The sequence below is a fragment of the Camelus dromedarius genome, chromosome 1, assembly GCF_036321535.1.
Source record: "Camelus dromedarius isolate mCamDro1 chromosome 1, mCamDro1.pat, whole genome shotgun sequence".
NCBI classification, from domain to species: Eukaryota; Metazoa; Chordata; class Mammalia; order Artiodactyla; family Camelidae; genus Camelus; species Camelus dromedarius.
Window position 1 is genome coordinate 51,642,311 of NC_087436.1, and position 18,888 is coordinate 51,661,198.

Here is an 18,888-nt window from a genome sequence, read left to right on the forward strand (position 1 = left end):
TTGTGAAGGTGTTCCATAGATGAGGTTGACATCTACAATTAGTTGACTCTAAGTAAAAGAAATTACCCTCAAGGATGTGAGTGGGTCACATCCAATTAGGTGACAGGTTTCACAGGCAAAAACTGAGGTTTCCCAGAGAAGAAGAAACTCTGTCTCAAGACTCCTGCTGGAGAGCTTCCAGCCTGCTGGTCTGACCTACACATTCCAGACTTGCCAGCTCCCATAACTGCATGAGCTAATTCCTTGTACTAAATCAATCTCTCTGTCCCTCTCTCCCTCTGTATTTCTATGTATACACGTGTGAAACTGACTGAAAATCATAGTCATAGCACTTATAGCCACGAGAAATGAAGCCTGGGAGGGGACTGTCTAGCTCAGTGGTAGAGAGCATGCTTAGCATGCATGAGTTCCCGGGTTCAATCCTCAGTACAGTATTAAAGAGAAATAATAAATAAAAATTTAAAAATAAGAAATAAAAAATAGGTAAACCTAATTACCTCCTTCCCCCACCAAAAAAAAAAAAAAAAAAAAAAAAAAAAAAAGCTGAAAAAGGAAAGAAAAAAGAAATGAAGCCTACTGCCTGCAAAAAGACCCAGAGAAGCGTCACCCTTGACCTGCTATGAACTATGGGACCAGTTAAGCAGCCCACTCCCTTCCGTCCATAAGCAGGGCCACAGACATTCTATAAATGGCTTCCTCTCCCAGAAGTTTCAGGGATATCTCTCCTAGCACAAACTCATGTTTTTACACATTTAAAGCCACTTCCTCTAATTCTCTCATCTCATTTGCAAACTCTGACTTTCATTTTTCTTAACTATTTACCTGTCTTTCTTGGACATGAATTTTTGCTTCAACTCACCTTTACTTCACACTGTGCAGGTGCAAATTAACCCTATTACTTCTCAGAATCCAGCCACACAAGACAGAGTAGGTGCTCCTCCAGCATGGTGGCTTCTCTTTGAAATGTCCAGAGAATACCCAACCCCCCACCATCAGTGCCTCTATTCTTATGTCCTTTAGCAAACAGCAACATCCAAAATACATGTGACAATAAATGATTCTATAAATGTTTATTGTTACATTAAGCACATAAAATTATATATTACTTAATTTTTGAGAATTTTGAACCCATAAAAGTAGTCAGTAAAAGCTGTCCATAATCTCCATCTTACAATAAGATTAGAAACGTCTCACATGAATTACACTGCATTTTAATGGTGGAAATATGTAAGGAAATAATTGTGATGCAGTATCAAAAGACCGATAATACAGTTCTACACATTGTGATACTAGATTGCAGAGAAGACTCCACTTCTACGAAGCAGGTGGTACTTCAATTTGACCTTGAAAGATGATCAGGACTTTTTTAGGCAGTGATAGTGGTAAGAACATTCCAGACAGACACAATGCCCTGTTCAAAGGCAGAGAGATGTGAAAGTGTGCACTTAGGAGATGACTGATCAGAGTAGGATGATGCATGTGTGACAGGACACTGAGCTGAATATTGGATTGTGGGGAACTCAGCTATTATAAAAATTTTAGACTTTATCCTGCAGTTTAATATGAAGTCATGGAAGATTTCAATGCAGGGAGGAGACATAACAAAATATGTGATTTAGAAAGATAATAAATATAAGGTTAGACAAGGGCAAGACTAATTAGGAAGTCATTGCAACAGTCCAGATGAAAAATGGTGAGCCAGTATCCGCCCAGTTCCCCAAACCAGAACCCTGAGTCATCTTCAACTTCTCCCTTTCCCTCACTGAAAAATCACCAAGTTCCGTCAAATAAACCTCCTAAATAAAAGCTGAATTCATCCTCTTTTTCATCCCCACTTCCACATCACTGAAACATGGTGAAAGCCAGACTCAGCTCCTGTCTGAGAATTTTGTGCATGTTGGAAAACTGAGATGGTGACTAATTTTTCATCTTATCTTCCTGCTGGGTGGAGCCTGTGTTCTCTCATGGCTGCAGGCTGAATCCAGGGTGATCTGAAGACATTGGTGTGCCCTTCAGCTATTGTTGGGAAAGGAGTTGCAACAGAGAAAGAGATAATAATGAGGAAGGAAGGAGGTCACGGAGTCTTGGTGGAGATGATGTGTGACTATCTCAGCAGTCATGGAAGCAGTGTCAAATGGGACATATGACAGCAGAGAGGAGGCTCAGGGAGTATCTGGAGAAAGCAAGATAAGACCACATCTTGAAAATAATAGTCTAGAAGCAGGTTATTACAGTCCAGAATCATGCAGAAGGGGAAAAAGGTAGAAAGTCAGTCCATCTACTAGGATATTATTTGAGGCTATTATCACAGAATTAAGGTGGGAACTGTACTGTTGAATTGGAGGATAAATTCATAATAAGAAATAGTAAAATTGGCTTAAGACTATTGATAAAGGCACTTTAAGTGCCCACTCTTGAAGATCAGAGCTGGTACAAGCACTGAATATTTGGAAAAAAGACATAGGGAAAAAAAAGGAATCTTCTAATATCTTAGAAAAAAAACTTATGAACAGAAAAATTTTATGAAAAGTATATGTAGACTTTAGGAGAATAGACCTTTACATTTTCTAGAAAACAACAGATGATAAATGGAAATTAATTTTGCATTTTTGCCATCTGATATATATATATAATATATATATAAATTATATATATTTTATGTACATATAAAAGTCACCAACATTATTTGATTTAGCATGTTATCTTTTCATGAATATTCTTATTTCAATACTCTAAAATCTTTCAAATATGATGCCTAATCCCGTACTGTTGATTTTTCTCCATAAATTCTTATATTTCCTAACTACATGTTTTGCTAGCATGGGATATTTTCAGGAATCTGGTGCTTCCAGCTGGGGTGGAAATGACTACAATTTCAACTGGCATCATTTTCATCCAAAGTCACAAACAGCTTTACGGATCAAAACTAGACAGTTGCTTTATCTGTGATAACTCTTACTTTCAACATTCCTTTTCCCATTAAGCTTTTTCTAGGATTTCTCCTAGGAATGTAATTTGTAAGAGCAAAGAGACAGGCAGTGAGTCCATGAGTAATGGCAAGGGGAGCATCCCAGAAAGGAAACCATCAGAAAAGAGCCAAAAGCTTAATGGCCCAAACAGAAGCAAAGGTCCAGAATCTGGGCAAACACAGATGCAACATGGATGCACAGAAGCATCCATATAGTCAGTAACTATGAGGACCCAACAGGTGAGGGGGCAGCAAAGAGGAAGTCAAGCTGTAGACAGACAGACAGGAAGTAGGACTCAAAAAGAAGACTAAATCCAGGCTGAGGCCACCAGGAATCAGAACAAAAGCACCAAGTCTGGGTAGACAAAAAATACACAATGATAAGACCTTAGTGAAGCTAATGTACTTTCTCTGAGGAGTTAAATCACCCAGAGTTTACAGAAAAAGACACATAAGTGGTGACACATGGCTGGAAAAGACAATGAAATGTAAGAAAAATAAAATTTTGAAAAAAAAATGTATTTGGGTTTCCCCTCATTTATCTGTTCCTGGACAGAGACCAGCAAAGAAGAGAGAGGAAGTTGAAGCTTGGATTTTTAACAATTCAGAAATCTAACAGTTTCCAAATGACTAAAATTATACAGATTATATTTCCCTAGTTTTACTGACACCTTGATTATCAGTTTTTTATACATCTTATTTGCTGTCAAAGCTACCTGAAAATGTTATCTGACTGAACCTTAAAAGACAACTCTGGTATGAGGAATAGAAAATTTCCTTTTCAGCATAATTAGAAGCAGCGAAAGTTGAGGGAAAAGTAATTTGTATGAAATACACCATTTTTTAAATTAAAAGTTTTTTTAAATGAAGTACTTCATTACATCTGAATTGAGAAGTTTATTGAAATTTTTATTTTTTTTTTGTAATTAAAAAACAGATAGGATCTTCTTTACAAAGTGAATAATATCTAAGTTTGTCCAATAATCCTTCTTGGCAATCAAGGTTTTGATGTATCTAAAAAAATCTAATTATTTGTTAAGCACTGCAAAAAAAAATTTAAAATTCAACTTGCACAGAAAGTTACCAAGTGGCTTATTTATTAAGAGTTTATTCTCAATAGTTATTATTCTACTTTTCATTATCAGTCTGGAGGAAAGCATATAAATACATTAAATCTTCATAAGTGACAAAGAGGATCACTCACTAAGTTGATAACTTTGGGACCCTTTGTGTTATGAACTATCATAATATACCATAAAATTATGGATAATGGAAGATTATAGAGCCAGAACAAAGACAATTGAAATAGACCTGAAATACAGTGTGCTTCATTTGCATATATGTCAACTTGAAAATTCAACGCTGTATTATATTTTAGTAATCTGATAAAGTTAATTCGTTATATACTTTTGGAGACAGGACTTCATCTAGAAGTATCGGTTAAAACTTTTACTCAATGACAATTTATAGGAAACACTGGGTTGAGAACATTAAAAAGGAAAACCCAAAGCAATGCTGAACACAATTTCCCAAAACAATTAATGTGTGTTTATTGTGTTTGTTCCCATATTAAATTTTTGATATATACAATATGGCTTTACTCTTTGGAAGTTAAAATTTTACAACATCTGTTTTCCCTAATGCCAGGACTCATTCTCTATTACAGCCTCTCCTCTCAAGTGAGCAAGCCTGATCATTTGCCATAAGGAGTGGTAGCAATGAGCTGTCATTTAGGGACAGTGGCTTTGGGCTCAGCCTTCCCAGTCTTGAATGACATTTCTACTACTTTTATAAATGTGTTTTCTTAAACACGTATAGAACCTCTTGAAAGTTCCATTTCTCATCCACAAACTGGGCATAACCATAGAGTGGGTATTTTATAAAACTTCAGGAATAAAATGAGATAAGGCAACCATGCATTTAAATCAATTAGCATGAGTACCTGTTTCAAGTAACTATACATGTTAGCTATTACTTATTTTTTAGTATTTATATTTTTTAATTTCTTATTATTATTTATGAAAATAAATAGAACTCAATTTAATCAAAAGGATGATGGAATACTGGGTAATTTTCTCCAAAGTCTACACCTGTATCTATAGAAATCATCACACTTTCTGACAGCTAGAGTGCCCTTGTGTTCCAGACTTGAAGATTGAAGCTTCATGTGCTGGCCTTTGAGTTTTCATCCAGCTAGTACTTTAAGTCTGAGACTACTTTTCAGTTTTTCTTATTTCCCTATCAGATTAGAAACTCTTTTAAAGCTTGCTTTTCATTTTCTGTTTGGAATATTTGAAAGGGTAGAAGTTTCTTATTTTGTGTTGTTGTCTTCTTTTGTTTTTTTGTTTTTTTTGGTTTTTTTGAAAAGCATAAATTACCAAAACTTTCTCTAATAGAAACCTTTAACAGATAAATGGTTTTCACAGATCTTGGATCTATAATCAAAGTATACATAAGAAATCAAACTCTGATGGATTTATGGAAAAGTTTTATTAAAATTTAAGGGACGTTAATTATCCTTACCTTCCCCATTCTAGTGCAGTGAACTTAAAAATATCATTTCCACTTATTTTTAAAATGTATTTAAAGTAAAAGCATATTGTCCATAGAATTCCCATATACTCCCCCATAATATATATAGTTTTCCCAAATCCTAAGAGCTTGCATTAGTGTGGAACATTTATTACAACTAATAAGCCAATATTGATATACTATTACTGCTGAAGTACGTAATTTACATTAAGGGTCACTTTTCTGCATCATACACTCCTATGGGCTTTAGCAAATACATAGTGTTTTGTATCCACCATTATAGTGACAGAACATTTTCCCCATCCTAACAATCCTTTCTGCTTCTTTATCTATTCATCCTTAGTCTACCCTACACTACTTATAAAATATCTAGCAACCAGTGATCTTTTTACCATCTTTATAGTTCTGCCTTTTCCAGAATATCACATAGTTGCAATAATTCTGTATGCAGCTTTTCAGATTGTTTTTTTTTCACTTAATAATATGCATTTAAGGTTCCTTCATGGCTTGTCACAGTTTGATAACTCATTTCTTTTATCACTGAATAATATTCCATTGTATGTATGTACCACAGTTTGTTTATCCTTTTATCTGTTAAAGTACATCTTGGCTACTTCTAGGTTTTGGTGCTTATGAATAAAGAGACTGTAAGCATTGGTGAGCAGGATTTTATGTAGATATAAATGTCCAAATCAATTGGGTAAATATCGAGCATCATGATTGACAGATCATACAGTAAAACTACTAAGCTTTGTAAGAAACTGTAGGAAAAAGAATTATGGGTTGACAGTTTCTTTCAAGGCTTGAATGATAGCATGCTTCTGGCTTGCATTTCTGAGGTGAAATCTATGGTCACTATTTTATTTGTGTTTCTGTATGTAATATACCATTTTTTCCTAGATTCCTTAAGTGTTTTCTTTTTAATCACTAAACGATACAGTGAATTTCAGATTGTACGCCCAAGAAGTCAGCTCTGCTCGGAGCTCCCACAATTGCCACTCACAAGATGAGAAAATAAATGGTGAAAAGTTCATTCTAGGTTAAATAGCTAAGAAACAGTGAAATCACCTTACAAATGCAGGCATTTACATATTTAAATATCATTTTCCTGCATATATTTCAGAAATAATTTTTTCAGACTTTTATATTTTTAGAGCAATTTTAGGGTCACAGCAAAATTGAAAGGAAGTCACAGAGATTTTCCATATGCCCCCAGCCCCCACACATGTGTAGCCCCCACCATTAGCAACAGGAGTGGTATATTTATTGTCATTGTTAAATCTACACTGACACATCATTATCACCCAAAGTCCATACTTTCCTGAGGGTTCACTACTGGTGTTGTGTAGGCTGTGGGTTTGCACAAATGTATAATGACAAACATCCGTTATTATCATATCATACTGAGTATGTCCATTGCCCTAAAAATCCACTGTGCTCCAACTATTCATTTCTCCCACACTCCCAACCCCTGACAATCACTGACCTTTTTTATCATCTCCATAGTTTTGCCTTTTCAGAATATCATATAGTTGGAATCATATGCTATGCTTCTTTTACTTAGCAATATGCATCTGAGGTTCCTCATGTCTTTTCATGGCTTGATAGCCTTTTCTGTTTAGTGTTAAATAATATTCCATTATCTGGATGGACCACAGTTTATTTATTCGTTTACCTGCTGAGGGACATCTTGGTTGCTTCCAAGTTTTGGCAGTTACAAATAAAGCGGGTATAGAGCAACCAAAAAAAAAAAAAAAAGTAAATTTGACTACAATTTGTTTTCTGTGACTTTATTCTGTTTCTGCTTCTTGATGTTTACTGCACTTCTTGGATCTGCGGGTTTATAGATTTAATAACATTTGGAAATGTTCCAGCATCTCATAATCTCTACATTTTTCTGACTCCCGTTCTCCCAACCCCTCTTCTGGGACGCAAGTTACATACATGGTAGACGACCTGATATTGTCCCTTAGGTCACTGAGACTCTCATCTTAATTTTTTGTTATACTTTTCTTTGTACCTGATTTTTGATGATTTCTCTTGCAAAGTTTTCAGAGTCCCTCTTGTCCACCCGTTCTCGGTGGTGCCCAGGACAAGTCAACTGCTTTGTACTGGGATTCGGCTCTTCCCCGTACCTATCTACTCTTTTTAATTTGTGAAAAAGGGACTCAAGTTCAGATTAGAAAAGACAAATAGACTGTGAGGAAAAGCTAATTCTTGTATTACAGAGAAAATTGGATGGGGTTTTTATTATAATGAGAGGAAAATTTACACATGGATAAACGGTCTCTGTACTGCTCTGATTGATTGCATTATGATTATTACTTGTTTATACTTCTTTGTACTGCGTGTTGGTAATGGTGAAAGGAAAAGAAATGTTACATTCTATTTCTATTTCTGAAACTCTCTCCTTACCAGAATTATAGAGAAAATCTTGTCACTTGCTTCAGTAATTGAGTTTTTTCATTTTATGTCATTAAAGGAATGCATTTTGCTATCTTCAAATAAAGGAACCATAACAAATTTCTAACTTGTTTTTGAAGGAAAGTTTCATAATATTATCTTGTTTCATAAATATCAGCGTAGTCTTCACAAATCTGAGGCATTGAGGCTATTGTCAATTAAATTAGTTTGAACCACAAAATGGAATTTCCTGAGGAAAAATATTTCAAAGGTATGAAAAGATAGCCTGTCATATTTTTATATTTGTATATACAATTGTTGAAATATTCCTTTAGCTCTAGATCCTGTTATAACTCTTATACTCTCACCATATTAAAAAAAGAAGTTCAAAGGAGCTTTCCTTTAGTAAAGAAGCAAATAATCTGACAATTAAGGTTTCTGAAGCTTAACAAAACATTAAATATAAAATACTTGATAAATCCAGTACAGTTTAAGATAAAGGATTATAACTTTTTTCTAAAAATCATCTTTCTTTATTCCACAACTAAATTAGTAAACTAGTGATTTCAAGAACACTCACTATGCTTTCTAAAAGTAAAACTGTTGAAATTCCTCTTTAGAATGACAACATGTACCAGAAGTAACTGATAACATAAATCAGGGTTGTCCAAAATTTCCTGGAAAAGTAACAGAAATAAGAAGAGATCTTAGTTCAAGTATCAGTTACTATCAAGTACCAAAGGAGAAAGGGAGACCAGTTCCTTGTGAAGTTGGAATAGTTATGTTGCAGGAAATGTGAACATTGGCCTGTCTGCCACACTCCCACAGCGGGACGTATACAAGATTTCAACACAAACAAGCTTCAGAGAATTGCCAGTGGTTATGTATTCTATATAGTATATCCAAATCAAGAATGTGTCTCTAACACCCACTTGGAAAATCAGATTATGATTTTAAGAGCAGGCAATGTAACACCATGTAAGCTCCACTGAAACTCATCTCTTCAGCACTTTCATAACTTCTCTTACATAGCATTTGGTGTTTTATATATCATTTAATGCTTTCTATGTTCTTGGGAACATCAAAGTCATGTGCTGTGGATATTTTTGAAGAATTTAAACTCTTAGTACATACTTTCTGCCTCTAAATTGTCTCTAAATTGTGTGAGACATAAGTATACAGTCTCATGGTAAGGGTCTGCTGCTGACTGTCAAAAGCTCTACTAAGAAGTAAAGTCAAGATAAGACAACAAAGTATTAATAGTTTTTAAAAAGGTATAAACATGAGCATAAAGTGGCAGATAATCTTTCAGATGGGTGATTTTCAACACACTTTTTTTGAGGAACATGGAAAAGAACCAGTGTGTGTAGAGCACCTTCTAAGAGGCAAGGACTTTGAACATATTGCCATTGAGTCCTCCTAATGGCCTGCGAGACAGACATTGTTAGTGACAGCAACAGGTAAAAAGCTCAGGTTCACAGAAGCTACCTCACTCAGAACTATTCAGACAGAAAGCCCTAAAGCTGCAAACAGTCTGAAACCCTGGTGTACCTGACGCCAGAGTCGCTATGTTCTTCATTACCTCCTTACTTCTCACTAAAGAACAATGTCACCGGATAAGTCAATGTGCTCCTAGATAATATATTTGAGGAAGAGGGTTTGAGACTCATTGTCAATTATTCCTAACCTTTACTAGATATCAGATTGAGTTCATGCTCATTTCCATCATAACACTTACCCCATTTTGGGTTATTCTGTCTATCTTTCATCTGTTAATGCCACAAGATTGGGAGTTTTTTGAATGCCGAGACAGTCTTTCATCTCTCTAACCACAGGATACAGCACACTAATGCATCCATTCACAAATATTTATAGGATATCTACTACATGCCAGGAATTATATCGGACACATGGGCTTTAGGAGAAAGCCAGAAATATTTGTTTCCTATAGGGAAGCATATAATCTACTTTAGTAAGCACCCTGAAACTATTTCTGCAGGAATGTATCCTCAAAATGCAATTATTCTTGCATCTATTATTGAATTTCTAATTACTTCCTTTAAGAAAGGAAATGATGAAGGTGAATTAAAAACAAAACCCAAAAACTGGCACCAGAAGACCTAGCATCCAGTCATTATTTTTGCTACGTGTACCTTGGACACATCAATTAACCTCCTCAAACTTTCCTTTCCTTTCTGTAAGTCAAGGATGTCATTAGCAAAAGAAAGATTTCACTATCTCTAAAATATAAAGAACTCCTGTAAACCAGTTAAGAAAATAAATAAAATTACTAGAAAAGAAAAACATCTGAAGACATTTGGGAATGACCTGTAAACTAATTTTTAACATGTTAAGTGCAGACATCCTGTAAAAGAGAAATGGTGCTCAATGGTATTAATACAAAAATTCAAAGGAAAAAAATAAGTGATATGAAATATCAATTGCCCTATATTAAAATGATTAATAATTCTTAGTATTAGAAAGGGAATAAAAGAATATACCACATAAAGGTAGGGCTTTATATTAGTGCCCTTCTTAGGACAATTTAGCAATATGCTAAAGCATCACAACAATATTGTGATAGACTGAAGAAACAATTGACAAGGACATAAAGATGTATGTATAAAACTGTTTATAATTACATTTCTTTAAGTGAGAGACAAGTTGTACAAAAAATTAAGTGTCCTACATTAAGGGATTGGGTAAATAACTTTAAGCAAATCCCTACAATAGAATACTAAGCATATATTCAATAAGTTGAATAGAAGATTAATATTGACATGGAAAGTGTTATATATTGCTAAGTAAAGGTAGATTTATTCCAACTAATTGCATGCATTTGACTTCACTTTCATTAAAAATGCAGCAAAAATACTGCATACATAACTAGTTGCTAATGTGATATCTCTGCTTGGTGGTATGTTTTACTTCTTAGATTTCTGAGTTCTTTAAATGTTTTTATAATGAAAACATTCTAAAATATGGATGCTAATCCATACCTATTTCCAAGGATAATGGTAGAAATTAAATAATATAGAATTTATGAAACATAAGAATAATATACAAATGTAATGCTTTAATATTGTAAACTGGTATATAAGCCAAACATCCTTGACACTTGAGTTCCACTTGAACATAACACACAATAAACTTCAGTAACAAGCTTTTAAGTACTAGTAAAAGTTAGTAGCTTTAATCAACAGAACTCATTATTTGATAGCTAAAAGGATTTTAAAACACTCTGAAACTGTATTTCCTTCTCATGTCACAGTTTGACGTCAGAGGCAGAGATTTCCAATCTGCAGTAGCTCTGCATCATGCTGGAGATTCTGCCAATTTAAACAAATCATTTTCAAGCACACTTTGGGATTTGGCTCTAAGTTAATCTGAAGGGGGAAAGATCACTGACAAGCACATGTAGGAAGTTGTCATAAGCCAGGCCAGCAGGTGGTATGCATAACTTCTAATCACATTCTGTAGGTGGGAACTTAGTCATGTGGCCACATGGCCAAGGATGCCAGTCAGGGTCAACTAGCTGTATGCCCAAGAAGATGGGGGGAAAGATTTTGGTGGACAGCAAGCAATCTTGGCCATGACTCTTGCCAACACACGCAATCCATGCGTGTTCTTCTTTCTGTATTTAGAACATACCCATGCCATTCTCAAGACAGACAATTCAAAGTCTCAACCAGCTAAACTCAGATTTTTTCTTTATAACCTTTACTGCTCTCCTTCAGGTCCAGATGTGGATTCTTACGGTCTGATAATGGTGGAGGATGGAAGGGATAAACACAATGAAGACTACCAATGGAGGAATGGACCACATACATCAGTCCTGTCTCCATGGCAATGTGGGATTCCTGTTGAGCAGCGTCATGAAGGCTCTCCACTCTACCCTACACAGTCATTTGGCAGGAAAATTGAATTGGAGACTCTCCCATCTGCATTTAATGGTTTCTAAAATCACTTGGGTTGGCAACACTGGCTGCCGGGGCAAGAAAGAACACGGAGATGGGCATATGGAAAGGTTTCATGGGCCAGGCCTAGAGGTTGTATATATTACTTTTACAGAGGTCAGTCGCTTGGCAATAACTAACCACAAGGGAGGCTGGAAACTCTGGCTTAGTGCAGAAGAGAAAAGAGAAAAAAGATTTGGATGTTAAGCAGCATCATCTGCTACAATAACCATTAGAGAAAAAACAAAATAGAAAAATAATTGGTGTCTAACTTTCTTGTGTTTTATTCCCTTTTTGTTTTGAGTTCACAGTTATTTGTTCTCCATCTGTGGAATTACCTAGAGTTGAAATGGAGATGCTTTCATCTAGGACGATTTGACTTTGTTCTCACTGATAGCCAGAGGACACTGCTAGCCTGGGACCACTCCCTTTCCTCTAAGATCCCTACTCAGTGGGAGTCTCAGGTGAGTCCCTCACTTTGCTGTTGAATAGGTGCTTAGCCTGATACCCAAGTTTGCGCTCAGGTCAACCCTGCCTCTCCTGTCTGAGGTCACAGCTCTGGTTTCAGCTCACAGGAATGTTTTGGGGGTGAGCCTAGAGACTGCCTTTTCTTCTTGTAACCTGAACAATGCAGGAAGTATTTTTCATTCAGTCTGTAGTGTTCTATAGTGGGAAGGACTTACAGTTAAACTAATCCACCATCCAGCTGAAAGTATAGCTCCAAGGGAAAAATTTTGTTCTAACTTGATAGTTAGAGATTTTTTTTGGTCGGCTTGCTGTCTGGAGGGGGAAACAGCAGCATGGTATAGATCATATGAATGAAATATCCTAGGTTGAATGTCATTAAGATGCTCCTTACCATACTTGGTTTTGTTTTCAATACCGATGAAAAAATACGATTTTTGCTTATGACAAAATAGAACTCTGGCTTAAATCACACAATACATGTAGATGAGTTCAGGATTTGTAGCTAATTTTAATAGTTTTAGTATTAGAGTTGCAAATAACTATGAGCGGGAATGGAGGGGACGCACCTTGTTTTATCCTATCTAATGAGATAAATGATTGACTATATTGGAAATTAAGCATTTTGAAATATAGAAAAACACAAATCAGAAGGGCAAATTTGGAACTCACATCCAAGTACTGTGCAAATAACAGGGCACCCTGACCCGAGAACTCCTCAAGAATCACGTATGAAACATGCATGTCCACTGTGGAGGTGGGTGCAGCTCTCAGTGCCTTATACCAGGGTTTCTCAGCCCCAGGACTACTGACATTTTAGACCGGGTAATTCTGTGATGTTGGGAGATAGCCTGTGCACCATAGGATGTTCAACAGCATTCCAGGCCTCTCTCTAATAAATGCCAGTAGTAACCCCCTCTTCCAATTGTGACAGCACTAAAATGCCTCCAGATGTTGTCCAATGTCTCCCAGGGGCAAAGTCTCTCCTGGTAGAGAACCAACAGTGATTGGTTGGTTCCTTATACCAATCACTAAAAAGGTCAGTCAGGTATCTAAACATGTATTCTGCTTTTGTGCTTACCAAACCATCTACTGAGGCACTGCTGAAAGAGTGGGTAACACCAAACTACCTGGGTTCACAACCCAACTATCCCATTTATTAGCTATATGGTCATGGTCAAGTCTCTTGACTTCTCTGTGCTTCAGCTTCCTTATTTCTAAAATGGGGAGAATGATAGCAACTACTTCACAAGGTTGTTGAGAAGATCAGATGACAACTGTTGTAAAGCACATCAATCAGTGCCTGGCACATAATGTTTTATTAATTACTTTAATTAATTGATTATTATTATTCATCTCACTTATCTTACAGTCTTTCAAACATTAATGATTCTTTCCAGTCTACTTGATAGTTATGTTTCTCTTTATAAATTAATATATGGATATTTAGCTTTCTACTTGCGTCTTCTGTAATTTCTGGCTGGTGTAAGCCAGAAACCCTGAATTTAGTTAAACGACACCTGCAGCAATGAGACTCTGGAAGCTGAGAAGAACATTCTGTATTGCCATAAATTAATTAAAGAAAATATATCAGGTATAAGGAGGTCGCTGGGTAGCCCTTCCATCAAACTGCCCTGATGACAACTCTATCTTACTACCTGCCAGCTTTCAACTTCAAGTTGTTATTTAATTACATATACGTGATCATATTCATTGTAATAAAAATAACCCACAGCCCTCCCATCCCATGTAACCACGTGGTCACGTGCAGACCAGTTCCTCTTATCTGTGAAATAAGATGATGGGGCCAAAGAGGTTCTATGCCCCCTTACAGAGCTTATATAACCATGAATATAAATATTCATTAATAATTTCCTTACGGGTTGACCAGCCTTATGTTGAGAACAAGGGGGTTCCAAGAAATGGGAATGATCAGGTCAGTTTTGACTGCGTGGGGGACAAGCCTGAGTGGGGCTTTGCAAGGGGGAAGGCACACTGGAACACACAGCATCAGGAACACAAGGAAACTGTCTTGAGGATAAGCTTCTAATTCACAACTGTGTGCAGGGCTGCCTCTGTGCACAGACGTCCCTTTGCAGCTGTCTCATAACCGTGCAGGGCAGACAGAGAGCCGAGCCCACATCGCTGACATCGCTCCTTGCCGACAGTTGGAATGTGAAGAAACCTCGCTCCCTGAATGACAGGTGAGAGCTAAGCTTTCATTTTCTGAAGGAGCCTACAGTGAAGAGACAGCTTGGTTTTCCTGACAACAGTGCATTGACGCTCCTCCTTCAGACCCAGGAACGGTGCCTTGACTGTGACAGCCCTGTTGTCACTCTTTCAGAGCCTCAGGAATGGGGAGGTGGAGGGGTACACGGTCCCTTTTCAGTGCTGTTCTGCCATCACTCAGCATACTCCTACCCCAGATGCTCTGACGGCTGCAGCCCAAGCGTGCCATTTCACCCAGGGCCCCAGTTACACAGCTTCAAGGCACCTTTACCGCCAAGCTGCCGTAAAGCTCTTCCTGGCACAGGCGGCACATAAATGAGTAACACTGCGGTGACGAGAAGCCTTTTGCTGTGCCGCTCTGAACGTACCTGTCCGTAAAGCACGGAGGATCACGTGCGGTGGCTCTAGCCTTGGGAAGCAAAGGGCACTTAAAAATGTGAATAAGAAATACAGAAGTTGTTGGAAATGCTGATTCAGTCTGGGCATGGTAAAATCAGCTCCTGCAAAGAGTATTTATCTTCTCCATATACCGTCTTCCTTCAGCAAAGTGTGGAAATAATCATGAGCCTGCTCCGATATGTATAATAAAATCAATTTTAGTTCCTGGAACAGCAGGCCTAGTTTGAGCTGGGATTAAAGTGGCACGCGAAGGATTTGATCTTTTCAATTTTTAACTCTTGGTATCTCTTTAAATTTATTCCTACAAGCTACTTTAAAATAAAACCTTGGCTTTAAGTTTTGAAAATTCAATGTTATTTGTTAAGAATAACTACAAGTTATTTGCTCTTATATCTAAAGGTAAGTGGAAGGTATAAATTTCCATAGGTGCCTACCTCTTTCCCAATTCAAAGTATTCATTATTACTGTTAGTCAGTGTATGTGGAAAGCTACTTTCTTCCCCAGCCCTTAGATTCTGAAGGGACCGAGAGTAGGAACTGCAATGTTAGGAGCTTACTCTAAAATGCCTTCAACATTTTAGTTATCCTGGATTGTAAATTTGTTTAATTATGAAAGAAGTAAAGCAAGGTAGTCTAACTTGCTCTCAAATGGCAAAGAGATTGCTTTGTAAATCTTTAGCACATTCCTGGTACACAGTATATGCTCAGAATGTAAAATCAATAGCTCACTGAACACCTGAGGTTTCTTCTATTTTAAATTCTTCCTTATTTTATTTAGAAAGAAAAATCATGATTCTATGAAGGGCTAATTCAGAACACAGTAGTAACCAAAAATTGAAAAACCTTTATCAATGATTCATAAATAAAATTTGCTTTATAATTATGAAGTCATCTCCTCGGGCTGCCTAACAGTGCAGTTTTCTCAACACAGCTTCTCTCTGCTGATGCCCCGAAACTCTCTACGTAATTTTGCATATGGAAAATCAGTTATAATCTGTGTTTCTGGAAAACACATTGCAGGAGTGGTTTATCTTTCACTGGGGACAACTTCAGCCTGTATAAATGGGGGTGCCAGGGCGGCAGCAGGTGCAGGAGCACGATGTGTAGGTGTGCTTGCAGTGTAGCAAGATCATGGAGCAGGACACTGAAGTGACTGGTTTTGCCTAATACAACATGCAACTCCGATTTTCTGCTGCAGCCCTTAATCTCAAGAAAGACTTATAGAAAGTCCTAAACGTGATCATGAAAAGCCCATAAAAAGCCCGTATGCACTGAAAAGTTCTTGGAGAGATTGAAGTCCGAGTTGCAATGTTGAATATGTCTTGGTAGGACCCAAATAGAAGTGCAGGGATTTTAAAAAATTGTCCCTAAAAATTTTTGCTATCATGAAATTTTAAAGAAAAACTTTCTGAAAAATTTGGTAAGTAATAAAATCTCCCTTTGTCTTCTTTTATTAAAAATTATCTTTCTTTCCTGAATAAAATATTTTAATTTATTAATAATGCTTTTCAGACCCATGAAAGTCTCAGTATGACAGATTCAAAAAGTTCATAAGTAAATAGTTCATGCTAATTTTCAAAGCCTGTTCAATATGTTACTTTTTTAAAGGTCTTTCACTGAAAAAGCTTTCCCTCCAGAAAGCATAAGACACAGAATTATTTTGCTGTTTCTGTGTTATTTAGAATGCAGCAGGCTTTAAATAACAAAAGACCCAAGAAAATACTTAGCCATAAAAACATAACATAAACATAACAAGAAGTCCAGAGGTAAGGCAAAGGCAGGATTCATTAGTGTAATGAGACACAGTATCATCTGACACTTCTGTTCTGCCATCTTGAACTTAATATCTAATTCCTTTGTGGCTGTAAGAGGGCTGCAGCAATGTGAGGTATCAGTTCCTTGCACAATAATTTCTCAAGGGCAGAAGAAAGGATACATTTTCCTTTAGACTTTTTATTTTTAAAAAGAATATCTCCCAGTAAGCTCTCAACAAACTCTATATTTTGCTGGGCATAACTGCCTTATATTCAATTTCCTACTCTTGAACAGGTCACCAAAAATGAGGAAAGCACTACTGTAGAACAGCTATGATTGTTAGACCTAATGTTAGATCCAAACCTCAAGAACTAGTCCTGATCCCAGTCTGCCCTGAAGGAACTGGGCTTACAATACATGAACAAAATTGGGATCCTGTGTGCAAAGAAGGGATCCAAAGGAACAAGGGGAGGGATTCTGTACAATGGAGGAGCTGGACAATGACAAGATACCCACCAGTACTACAGGTATATTTTTACATCCACAGGGGCATTTTTCATGATGATGATGATTTCTTTACTAAAATGTGATCATTTTTGGCGCTAGAGTTAAGGGTCTAAAGTTTGGGCCATATGAAGAAATATGTTTGTACGAAATCTGAGTTTTATACTATTAATTCCCATGCTCTCTTTTTTATTAAATCCAGCTTTCAAGAAGAGTTCCTCTGCTTCTCCAGCAGATCAGAGATACATAATATCTCATTTGAGCTCCAAATGTCACTAAAAATACCAGACTCACTTTCTTAGGGTCTGATTTGAAAAGGTTTCTACATCATTTAAAACAAAAATACAAACAAATGCCCTTTCTTGGAGATCTACTACAGGACATGCTTTCGCAAAATAAAGGAATAAGCAAGAGAGAAGACAGGGGATCCAGGAACCATGAGTCCAACTCTGGAAAACAAGATTGGGAAGTTCCAAGACAAGAGCCGTGCAGCAGCTGACTGGGTCACCATCCCAGACTGCAGGAGGAAAGTGGAGGCTCTGGTCGAGGGGAAGGGTGCACAGAACTGCTCTTTCTCAACATGAGTCTTTGTGTTACTTTACAGGTATTTAAATTAATATTTTGAATTAAAAAAGAAACAAATAAAAACTTGAGTGTAATTCCATTTGAAACAAAAACCAGTAGCAGTTACTTAAGACTGTAATTTTTAAGGTATATTATTATAAATTTCTCTCTCAAAAGCAATAAGGCAAAAACTTAGCTACAGTCATATTATGTGGAGACAGAAGCTGTAGCCAAGTGATAAGGCAATAAGAGCAGATCTGGGAGCACAGTAACTCAGAGCATGAATTGAATAAGTAAAATGATGAGTCCAGAGACCTCTGATACTGATAGGCTCAGTGCTCCAGGTTCTGTAAACCAAGGCAGTTTTATAAATTTCGAACTGCTTTCCAGTAACAATTCTTCACACTATGCAACTGATAAGACAAAATAATTTGAATAAACAACCAAAAAAAGCTTTTTACTCTTAGAACTGATTTTAGACTGTTTTAAATACTGCAAATTATTGATGTCGATGTATATTAACCACTGCTTACTTTTTAGGCATGGATCTGCCTGACTTGACCCAAATCATAACTGATTATAAGTAATCCTTGTTATTCATTATCATGCAGACTCCAATAAACAATATTTTCAGTAGTCGGATTTCATAGAAAAGATCTCTAGAGAAATAAAAATTTCTCACAGGACAAAACAAGGTATGTTCAGTTCTCTCTTCTTTTGAAATTCTTCTTTAATGATACAGTGTACCTATATATGGGTGTGTGTGAATATATATGAGAAACTGACAAGTATACTTCAAATTAATGGAACATCATTGTCCTATTACTACTAAATAAAATGGGCCTGAATATTCACCAACTGAAATTGCTCATTGTCTACATCTAGAATGAATAACTAGAAATCAATTACTTTAAAAGTAAAATTATTTTTGTAGGTGTTCCTCAATTTATAACTGATGTATAACTTATATAATATCCACTCTGTGCTATGCTGATCATGCAGGTTCCAATATTTTCTCATTTTATTTTCACAACAAGTCCAAGGTTGGCATTATTATTTTCTTTTTCAAATGAGGAACAAGGGTATAGAGGGTAATTAAATTGCCCAAGGTCAA

General features: G+C 36.5%; 1 protein-coding gene and 1 long non-coding RNA gene across 6 annotated transcripts in view; one reads left to right on the forward strand and one right to left on the reverse strand.

Annotated features, from left to right (window-relative positions):
• BANK1 (B cell scaffold protein with ankyrin repeats 1) overlaps nt 1-18,888 on the reverse strand; it is a 384,383-nt gene that overhangs the window by 303,675 nt on the left and 61,820 nt on the right. The gene's annotated exons all lie outside the window — the stretch shown is intronic.
• Nucleotides 1-18,888, forward strand: part of LOC135321060 (uncharacterized) — a 36,318-nt gene that overhangs the window by 4,549 nt on the left and 12,881 nt on the right. For all 3 annotated transcript variants that reach the window (XR_010380483.1, XR_010380487.1, XR_010380491.1), the window contains exons 2-5: nt 11,641-12,323; nt 14,392-14,528; nt 17,413-17,814; nt 18,386-18,469. This is a non-coding gene — a long non-coding RNA (uncharacterized LOC135321060). The remainder of the gene's footprint in view (nt 1-11,640; nt 12,324-14,391; nt 14,529-17,412; nt 17,815-18,385; nt 18,470-18,888) is intronic.